At 38.1% G+C, this 11,731-nt stretch overlaps 1 pseudogene across 1 annotated transcript; it reads right to left on the bottom strand.

Moving 5' to 3' along the window:
* Positions 1-546: 546 nt before the first annotated feature.
* Positions 547-6,041, bottom strand: LOC143850686 (putative disease resistance protein RGA3; annotated as a pseudogene). Its single transcript, XR_013236014.1, has 2 exons — positions 2,012-6,041; positions 547-662 (listed from the first exon to the last, which is right to left on the bottom strand). The product of XR_013236014.1 is annotated as a putative disease resistance protein RGA3 (transcript).
* Positions 6,042-11,731: the final 5,690 nt, after the last annotated feature.

Below are 11,731 nucleotides of genomic sequence, written 5' to 3'. Positions count from 1 at the left end.
GCATACTACAGTTGCTCTGTTGCATCTGAAGCATCAGTCTTTCGAAACATGGTTTTGGTGTTGAAATGCATACTACAGTTGCGCTTTAGAATACACACTAGCAAAGCAAAGAAAAATTGTTATCAAAGACGGAGCTTCAAAAAACAATTTTGGCTGTGCATCCAGAGGCATTTTACATAGAATTGGTAATGGAGATTTCATTATTCGCTATTTGAATTTGTGGTAGCTATTAAGAATATTGCAATTCATCTCTCTAGACTTGTTTCTTCTTCTTGTTTTTTTATTCCAAAAAGCGAACCACATATTTGGTCGAAAGACAGTTCATGAGGCTCCTTTAGGAAGTCCTGAAGCTTCAGACCAATATAGCAATACAAAAGGAAGGGACAACGTGCTAATGGAAGATGCTGTGTTCTTCACTTATTACATAGACAACGAAAAATAGTTTGTCAGCATCAAAATGTATGCAGATTTATCTCTGTGGATGGTAAGAAGGAAATAATGAATTTCATAGTAACCAAGCATAACTTTCTTTAGGGAGGTGCGTATTGGTTATTACATTCTATACTTACATGATGTTCAAGATCCGTTCCAGACTGCATATTTAGATAATATGCCATTTCTATTGTTCCATGAGAGAATGGTGCCCGTTGAATTTGCTTAACCTGAAATGAAAAGATAAGCATGTAAGTTGACATATATATTACTTGAACTTCACGTTAATTTGGTGCGAATTTGATTTATTGCTTAGATGGAGTACAAAAACATGACAATTTTGAGAGAAATAAAGTCATGGAATGTAAAGTTGTAGAAAAATAACAGGATGAAAATTCTTTTCGCTGTCATGTTCAACTAAAGCAATATCTAAACAAGTAAATAATTCAAACGATAATGGGTATTCACAAAAACGTAATTGAATAATAAATGAAAAAATCTTCTAATATACACAAAACCAAAATGCATGAACGATAATTGTATCTGTTGGGATCAACAAATAGCCAAGCCTGATCTAGCACCTCCTAATCTTAAAATACTTATGCATTAGTGAAACTAACTTAAAGTAAGAAATATAACCCAAACTTGTGGTGATTGAAGTGTATATCTTTTCTCAGAAAATAAGAAATACAAAAAAAAAAGAAACTTAGAAAAAATTGAGCACATGCAACATAATGGGCTTTAAACCATTTTTGTGTACTGTTATAAAAAATCAGAAGAAAAGGGGCTGAGGTATTAGTAAATAATTTTGAGATTTAATGAGAAAAACAGTTAATGTTTGGGTTGGGGAAGAAAGTCATGGGAGATTTTTGCTTTGTCTTATTGTTTTCATTTTTCATGGAAAAGTGCACTTTCTTTATGAACTTGAAATTCCAATAAAATGTGTCTGTGTGTGTGAGGGGTTCTAACAGAGTTTTGACTCTCAGTTCTAACAGAAGTTTAGGGAATGTAATCAATTGCAAATGAAATCACCAATCAAATAACATTTAAAGCAAACCAATGCTAAATAAAAAGAAAGAAGATTTGAAGAGTTGCTACAAGATCAATTAATAGGAATGATACCATAGAGTTCAAAACAGAGCATAAATTCAATGAAGCATGTAAGGTAAATTCATCCTAGTTAGGGTTCCTTTTGTCTTAAACAAGTCATAATCTACTGTATGGCAAGACTAAGACAAGAAATTTTGAGATATAATGAAAAATTAAAGAACTTGAAAAAAAAATCTCTTTATGAGCCTGGAATTCCAGTAAAATTAACTGTTTCCTTTGTTTTGTTTTGAAAAGAGAAAATGAGGAAATGAAAAGAGATAGAGAGAAATTGAGGTTTACTATTCTTTAAAATAAATAATGGATTGAAATCTATTCATATGATTAATAAAATCCAAGAGCCCTAATTTGGGATTGAACCTCTAGCTCAATGGTTAAGGCTTTTTCATCAACCTGGAGGTCGGAGGTTCAATCCCATCTTACATACCAAAAATAAATAAAACAAAAGCCAAGAGGAGAGACAGTTGTGTACCTTCTCCAGAGTAGTCTTCAAACCCTCGAGTAATTTATCCGTATCATGGGGATGTGTGAGATATTGGGCCAATATTGGCCTCCATCCTTTTGACACTGTTTCTCTACTTCCGGACAGCGATCAATATATAATTTCTGAAGCGTGGTGGGCAGCCCTTCCTCCGGCAAGGAAAGGAGTCGAGGACAAGAACGAATGGCCAATTCTTTGAGGGAGGTGAGGTTCTTCAACATCCCCCTGGGCAGGGATTTCAGATTATAACACGAATCGATACGGAGGGTTTTAAGCGTGGGGGGCAGTAGCATGCTTGGAGAGAATTCGAGTTGTGAACATTCAGAAATATCCAAGGTTTGGAGGGATGTAAGGTTGTTAGAAAAGATCTCAGCATTATCAACTTCGAGATATGTAAGCATGTCGAGCATTCCCTCTGGAAACTGCTGCATTAGAGGGCACTTTATAATTGTCATTGTACGGAGGCCGATGATGTTTGGCAATTCCTCGCCTGCCAATGACTCCAATTGTGGACAATTTCTAATTTCCAAAATTTTGAGGGATGTAAGGTTGTTGAAAATCCCCTTGGCCATGGATTTGAGATTAGAACATGAGAATATCTGAAGGGATTGAAGAGTGATGGGCAGTTCCTCCAATGACTCCAATTGCGGACAACTTCTAATCTTCAATTTTTTGAGGGACGTAAGGTTGCTGAAAATCCCCTTGGACATAGATTTCAGATTAGAACATGAGAATATCTTAAGGGATTGAAGAGTGACAGGCAGTTCTTCCTCTGGCAAGAATGGGCATTGAGTAACCAAGTCCAGATCTTGGAGGGAACTCAGTTTTCCTAGCCCCCTTGTAGGCGTACACTTGAGGCTATCACAACCGTTGGATATATCGAGAGATCTAAGCGTGATGGGAAGGCCCTCCTCATCGTCTCCCAATGACTCGAGTTTAGGACACTGGTAAATTCCTAAATATTGGAGAGAAGGAAGGTCATGCAAGCCAACCTCCTTTGGCCAAGACACCAACTCATTACAGAAAGTGACATGCAATTTCTCAAGTGCGGTTAAGGGTTGAAGAAATCCAGGGGGTAAGGATATCAGGCCTTTAATAGAGCGAATTTGTAATGACTTTAGAGTAGTGAGGCAAGGAACCGAGGCCAATACCATTTCATTACAGTCTCGTAATACCAAATTATTAATGGATGGGAGGTGGGGAAATCTTTGCAGCTTAGGACAATTTGATATTTTTAGTGTACCAAGGCATGGCATGTCCCCTTCCCTTGCTCCACACCATTCCTCCAAATTCAGCAGCTTTACCAGCTCTAACTCCTCCAATGATGGAAAACCCTTAATAACCTTATTGGACCCACCAATAAACTCACCTTCAATATGTTTCAATCCATCCATTCTATTAATCTGGAGCTTCTTGAGGAAAGGTAGCTGCCCAAGGGGTGGAAGCTGTTGGCAATTCAAACATTGAACGAGACTAACAGTGTTCAGATTCGTCAAATTACCGCTCATCATCCACCTGGGGAAACTAACACCACCATATGATAAAATCTTTAGGGTTTTGAGGTTGGAGTGAGGTTCGAGGGCTTCAAGTACCTCCTCATCAACTGCAACACCTCGTGGATTATTATTTCCCCATTCCAACGTCAACTTATCAAGGTACTCTTTCTTCTTCAAATTGGCTTCCTTGCATTCGTTCCCATCTATCACATTCTCTAAATTTGAAATGTGAATAGTTCCCCTCAACTCTGTCAAGTTCTTTAACTCCCTTATTCCACATCCACTTTCTTTGCCCACAACAAATATAGTCAGTGTTTGAAGAGTTATTAATTTCCCAAGTTCCGGCGGCGTAGAAATCTTACAACCCTCCAAAGCGAGATGCCGTAAGTTAATTAGGTTGCTGGTGGACTTTGGTAGCTCAGCAAGTTGCTTGCAATAGCAAAGTTTCAGTGTTTGCAGATTATAGAGGCTAGCAATTGATTCAGGCAAGGTTGCAATATTTGTATGAGAGAGATCAAGGTACCTCAAATATTTTAATTCGCCAATAGAATCCGGCAATTCTCTGATATAAGTACCACCCAAATCTAACACCCGTAAACATCTCAATTTTAGGAAGAAATCATGAGCAACTTGCTTAGTGAGTGTTTCGTACATTGGCGGTAGCAGAAATGTGCGCAACCTCTCAGATTCATGAAAGGACTCGAAAATTCCTGAGTGTTCATTGTGTTGCCATACTGATGCATGACAAACCTTTGCAGCGATATTCCAAGAGTCAACGCTATTTTTTATTCTGAAGTATTCATCACCAGAAACAGAATGTGCAAGGTCATGATTTAAGTCATGCATCTTGTAGCATGATCTGTAGAACCGTCTAAAATATTGAAAGAAGGACCTTGACATCAACTCATCAAAATACTCGAAACCTATGTCTTCCAATCGCTTCCTTCCTTCAGGTTGGATAAATCCTTCTGCAATCCAAAGTTGGATTAGAGTGTCCTTGTCAAATTCAAAATCCTTTGGAAACAGGGAGCAATACACAAAGCATTGTTTCAGACATGCAGGCAAGTGATCGTAGCTAAATTTTAGTAATGGAATAATATCATTTCTCATCTTTGATATTTCCCACATTTCACTTTCAAGGATATTCTTCCACTTGTTCTCATTGGTATTTGAACGTAAGAGACCTCCAAGAGCTTCTATTGCCAAAGGCAACCCATTGCACTTTTTCACGATCTTCTTTCCAATTGCTACTAAGTTTGGAGGTACATCTGAGCTTCCCACTATGAATGCCCTTCGTGTAAACAAGGACCAGCTGTCATCCTCATCTAAACAACCCAAATTATAAGCGGGAATAGTGCCCATGATTCTTGAAACCTCTGAACTTCGAGTAGTTATTATAATTCTACTTCCGTTTGCCCCAGAACTGAATGGGGACTGTAGCCTATCCCAGTCACTATGATTCTCATTCCATACATCATCTAGGACGAGTAAAAATCTCTTGCCACTCAATTCTTCCTTGAGGCTAACTTGAAGTGGATCGATTTCGTTAAGATCACAAGGTTTCATTGTCACTGATTACATAATTGCTTTTGTTAGTCCACGTATATCAAAATCGTCAGAGACGCAGACCCATCCTTGAACTGGAAAATGATCTCCCACCCTTTTATCATTGTAAATAAACTGGGCGAGAGTTGTCTTTCCGAGGCCCCCAATGCCGACAATCGGAATAACAGAGATATCCTTGGATGATGACGATGACGATGATGCAAATTCATCCAACAGCAATTTTACTATCTCCTCTTTATCGTTATCCCGGCCGCATATTTTTGATTCATCCACTAACGAGCTCATCTGTGGTTGCCTCTTTATTTCAGGCCGCCTCCCTGCATCTCCTTGTTTCAGATGAAAGTGATGCCTATCCTGTCCAATCTTATCCAATCTCTCCCGAATTTCTTTTATCTTATGTCCTATCTCATGTCGAAACTTAACTGGGTTGGAAGTAAAACAAGAGAAGCATAAGCTGCACACCTGCTTCATGTTACTGGTTTGCATATGTCCTTCCAATTTTGATCGGAGCACTTCAGTTGTAAACTCGTCCACTACATCATCTGCATCGTAAGCAACACCCTTAAGCTTCCGAAGCCAATCTTTCACTGCATTACTGCTTACTTGCTGTTCTTCAGCATCTTGAAGCACAGCTTGAATTGCAGATAATGTGGTGGATAGGTTTTCGACCTCTTCATCAACACCCCATAGTAATGTAATCTCTTGTATGACTGAATCCATCAATTTGCCAACGATTGTTTTAACAAGAGGAGACAGTAATAGATCTGCCATACCTTCTTCCTGTATTGGAGATAAAAACCAAAGAAAGCAGCAACGAGCTAACAAACTGTGCTTCAGAAAAAGCAAGATTAGATCACTATGAACTCAAAACGCCTCTGTTTTTTTTTAGCACAGAGAGCCTCTTGCGGTGGGGAAAAACAAGTAATGGATCATTCTTTTGACGTAAAATGGGTGTAAAACAAATTTTACACAGGAAGAAAAGTAAGTTTGATTGTGAGTGCCACACCAAAAAGAAAAAGATGCAATAATTCATCTTTGATCTAAACCGTTGGGCCTTGCTTTGGATCTCCATGCCCCAAAATTATTGCAAATCATCGATTCTTAACATCACGTGGATGGCTCCCGTAAGTTAAAGATGGGACCCATAATGCTCTAGGGATCTCATAGTCAATTGATCTGAACCGTTCACTTGATCGACCTTGCTTTGGATCTGCTCTACATGCCCCAAAATTCATACAAATCTTTCCATCTTGACCTCACATAGACTGTCAAAAATAGCGGGACGCATCAAATGAATGGCTCTGATTAGTTAATGATGGGACCCATATTGTCATTCATTTGATGGGGAGATTTTTACTATCAAATGGGGCCCATTCAAGCACTAGTTAATGTTATTGTTCGGTGTGGCCGACAAGGAGAATCAAACAATAGCAACCCACTTTAAGAAAAGTAAAGTTTGATTGGGCCACTTTAAGAATCAAAGATGAAATAATTCGTCTACCCCACTCACGTGCTCAAGCCAACGAGCACCACACGTTAGAAAAAAGCCAGCGTGGCTTGAAGAGAGAAAAAAATCTTCCTATGAGTTTCATCGCTGGTCGCAAAAATTAACTGGGCAAAACTTAGACAATACTCGAATCAAATGGATAAGCTCCAAAACCAAGATTAGAATTCGGATAATTGCTACTCTACAACATGATAATGTTTACCCTCTTTTCTTTTCTTTTTAAAGAAAATCAATCATATTTAGGGCTTTCCAAGAAAAGCTAAGTCGTCGATTTTTTTAGGCCTTAATCCAAGGAACAATTTTCCAAGCTTACCAAACAAGTTCTAAAATTTCCACATGAACAAAGAAATATTCAAATTTGCAAAATAAAGTCATGGAAAACGAGTCAGCCAATCATTAGAGAACTTATTTTCGAGGATTCAGTAGGGAGAGGTGTAGTCGATTCTATGGATGTATGGGATAATCTTTGTTTCTGGATTGTGGCACAACAGGAAGTGAAGCGGGCCCCATTGTGACTAGTCGATCACTCCCAATTAACTTAGCTTAGTTTTCCAGGCTATGATAATCACATGTGACCATCCAGGTGTCATGTTTCAGCGTAGAATCAATCAAATGCTATTTTCTCAGGAAGCCATTTAGTTGTTTTAATTACCTGTGTCTTGGTAGAGTAGTGGTCAAGTGATCTCCTCGTAAAATATGAATGAAGTCTCTGTTTGGTTGCGCAAAAGCCTGGCTTTTGTAGCCGTCAGTTTAACTTGAGTTTTGGGTGCCACATCATCCATATGCTATGTTTGGTTGGCATTAGACGAATGAATCCTCCTTGTGCAGTGACATGTCACCCATGTCTTCTAGTAACAAAATCCAAACAAAGGACTGCAAAAATGTGATTTTTTTGCTTGGATTTTTTTGGGAATGATGCTCTCTCTCTCTCTCTCTCTCTCTCTCTCTTGCTTTTTTCTCTATCTATATATTGGTAATGACACATCCTACGGATACTCCACTTGGTTGACAAGCAAAAACTACCTACCAATATTCTATGAGGTAAGTTCCAGGTAAATCCAAGGCTCTCCTCCTCCTTATTGACTACTTACACCACTAATCTACTAGGTAATTGCCTGCAACCAAACAGAGCCAGTAGACTTGAAAAGTGGTGTGTACTTACGGTCATGGCCGACAAGGAGCATCACACTATAGTAACCGACTTAATGAAAATCAAGGTTGATTGTGCCCACATTACATAAAAGACAAAGAAGCGATAATTATTCTTCATGATTTACGTGTTCTAGCCACCGAGGCACCACACATTAGAAAAAAGTATTGATCGATTGAGAAGCTCCAAAACAAGATTAGAACTCTAAGGCTCAATTTTGTATTTTGAGAACCGATTGTGAGTCCAAAACTGATTATTGGACTCAAATTCATGTTTAATTTTTAGTCCATTAATCAGTTTTGGACCCACAATCAATACTCAAAATCCAATACAAACAGAGCATAATCAATTTTGGGTGCTAATCCAATACAAACAGGGCATAATCCAATACAAACAGGGGATTTTGAGAATTGATTGAGTCCGAAACCTTATTATTGGACTCAGAATGGAGTTAAGATTTTAGTTCGATAAGCAATTCTGGACTCGGTCAATTCTCAAAATCCAAAACAAAAGGTGCCTAAACTATTGATTTCATAAGCCTTAATCTTATGGACAAGATGTGTAGTTTGCAAACCTAGAGTTAAGAGAAAGAAATTGCTAGACGGTGTCTCTTAGGCTCTTTTTTAATGTGCAACGTTCATATGATAGGATCCATTGATCTGACCTACTAAAAAGTTGTTGATTGGGATGTTCGTTCAGCAGAGGCTAGGACCGCGTATGCCAACTACACATATCGTTCAGGTTCACATAGTGGCAACCGAGGGGACAAGAGTCATTTCGTACCTCTTCCAGAAGAAAATCATAGAACCCGTGCCCTAATAGGAAGCCTAGCTGGCGGCGAGAATAAGTAAGGAAACCGACTTCTTAGTCAAGTAGGCCAATCACAAGGACTCCATTAAAGCTAAGTTTTCCAAACTAACAGGGACTAGTCTACCAAAGGGGGACCAAACTCCAAAGTATGCATCACACTACCGCACCATTTGTTTCTCTTCAAGCTCTCCCTGCCTTTAGCGTTTAATTTATACTGTTTGGTACTCCATTCTGACTTGAGCATCGAAGTGTGCCCCCGTGTCCAAACACCGGGCCCTTTAACGAATTCTCAACGCCCAACCTAGGCTGAAGTCCAGATTTCAGCATCAACCAGGACCAATAGATAGATTGTTTTGATCACCGAATGGTTGGACCACCCACTTTTAATATACCTTTTCCACTGGTGTTTTTCCTTGAAAAAAATCTACGCGTAAAATATCACATTTTAAGGTTTCTTTGCATTTTTTTCCCCTGAGACAACTTGCAAACCGCACATTTGAGAGTTTCTATATGATGCATAGACAAACCATTTAAACAAAAATTATGAGCCGGTGAAGTGGAACCCGTTCAATGATCCAAATAATTTATTTGTTAGGCCTAGTTGCGATGGAGCATGCATCAAATTCTACTTACGCTGAAAAATTCTCATACTCCAATGGGGTTGTTAGTGGGCAGTGAAAAAACAAAGAAGCAACGAATTATGTTCTCACATGGGAAGGTTAGAATTCCACAATAGGAGTTGATTTTGTTGCATGGCCTAGCCATAACAAGGGCCAGATCCCATCCAGAGTAGGCCCCTCACAGTTTATAAATCAGGGTGTATCAATTGATACATTGACATATATATATATGCAACGACATACCTTTGATATGGATATATTGATGAAGGTGTTAAAAATTATGTCGTTACACATATCATTGTCAATCTAATATATTGCATTTATATGAGACGTTTCAACTTATGTATTTGAGATTTACAAAACGATAAAAAAGTGTATTAGATATTTGAGATGCACTTCTACTTACAATAGGTTTCACATATTGGCCCCAGTTTACTGCCATGTAGCCTTTACAAGTAACCCTAATTCACTATCTCATTTGACCATCACAAGTAGGCTCCACTAATACAATCATATCGGCTCACAAGTAAAGCCCTATTATACTATCATGTGAGCCCGCAAGTAAAACTACATAAATTTTAAGTTTCATACACTAATTTGTTTATATAGACAAATTTGGCATCAGGTTTCATCATTTTTAGTCTTCGTTCATGGACCACCAGACTCATCATCCCGCCTATTCGACGAGTAGCTACAAGAGATGATGTATTCTCTCAGGTTATGGGAGAGGAGAGACATGGCCGAGTATGGAGCCGTATAGAGTGCTAGAGAAAGACTGCAGAAGCTCAAAAGACAAATGAACTAGAATAGCAGTGCACAGATGCAAGAACAAAGGGCAAATATCATGTTGAATTTTTTGGGTAACAATCAGTTAATATTTTAATTATGTTTAGTGTGATTAAGTTTAAAATTTGTTATTTTACATATTAATTAATGCATCTATCTTATTAGGGATTTGCTAGGGGCCATCAGAAAAGGCATTTCGCGGACTAGCTGTTGCATGAGAGAGCCACCACATAGGCTCTCTTTTCTTCTTATTCATTTAATTCATCCTACGGGTCACTCTCTCATGCAACACCCTGTCCATGAAATGCCATATGCGATTGTCCTTAGGAAATCCCATCTTATTATATGTTAAGTTCCGAACGCTGCTACTCGATGGTTAGATGCACCGCTCTCCTCTACAAGTCAGGCAGTTCCCTCCCCCATCGAGGTATATATGTTGATATTTTCTCCAAGAATAATGTCAGTACTTGACAGGTATGATTAGTTATCTTAAATAACTATCATCATATACCCTCAATTGCTCAGGTTGTTGTGATGGGCCTCACACGACATGACGTGGAATGGCACACAATATTTTCTTTGGACAGAAGATCCAATGGCAGAAGTTGGGGGCACACCATTCTGACACGGATTCTGTGTAGTCTGTATTGAAGTACCCTTGGTTCATGATGAACCTTTTGTAAGACCGTATGGAAGGTTCAAAACCATAAGAGATGTCGTTGGAGCAATGTCGCTTGGGTTTCTGCATTTGTAAGTAATGTTCATTTACTTATTGATGCATGATGAGCCTTGATTGACATGAATAATTATTGATCAATATATGTATTTTTTTGGGTTTATTTTGTTCGTAGGTTCAATGTAATCCAAGTAGTTGAGTCGTACTTTTTTATTTTTTGAGTTTTGATTTTGGTTTTGAGTGTGGTGTTTGATTTGGTTTGACTGTCTATTGTTTTGGTGTTTGTGTTTAACTTTTTTTTTGTTAAAATATGTATAAGATGATTTTTTGGTGTTTTAATATATTTGAATTGTGAATTCTTCATGTGTTTTAAGGAATATTGATTCTATATTAGTGTGGATTTTAGTTTTCAGTTTTGGTTTACAATCATATAGCTATTTTGGAAGTACTTACGCTTAAGGAATTTGCGCCAACAAGTGCAATGAAGAAAAACTTGGTGCCAACAAGAGAAATGAACCTAGAGGTGAAATTTTGTATTTGTAAAAACCCTCCTCAAAACCAGTAAGATGTAGCTGAGCTTCCTTTTTAGAGAAACTTAGTGCCAACAAGAGAAATGAATCTAGACGTGAAATTTTGCATTTATAAAAGCCCTCCTCTAAGACAGTAAGATGCAACTGACCTTCCTTTTTTACTTTTATTTCTTTTCTTCTCTTCTCTATATCTATCTTATAGTTTGATATACTTCTTCGCAATCATCTTTCCTCGAATGCATCGATAGCATAGTTGCCATTAAAACTTTCAAAGCTATCTATGCTAAGAAATCTATCAGTACAACAATTCTCATTGAACTTCATTTATCATTTGGAATTGTATTACATTCTGATAAATGTATGCTTTCTCTTCACTACAATGCAGAGGGTGGAAGGTGGCATGGGAAGAATTACGCGCGGCAGAATCTTTGAATCACATAAAACAAATTTTTTTCTTCCCAACGACCTTAAGCCAAGATCGTAGTTACTAGATTCTGATGGTGACGAATTGAAATTTAGAATTTTAAGAGAACTTTACCCCAAGATTATCGAAAGATAAGCACTACTTGA

Source organism: Tasmannia lanceolata, unplaced genomic scaffold (assembly GCF_043159265.1).
Source record: "Tasmannia lanceolata isolate RefF3 unplaced genomic scaffold, GAP_Taslan_0.1 ptg000018l, whole genome shotgun sequence".
NCBI classification, from domain to species: Eukaryota; Viridiplantae; Streptophyta; class Magnoliopsida; order Canellales; family Winteraceae; genus Tasmannia; species Tasmannia lanceolata.
Note: the sequence above shows the minus strand (reverse complement) of the source record. Positions and strands in the feature narration are given on the sequence as shown.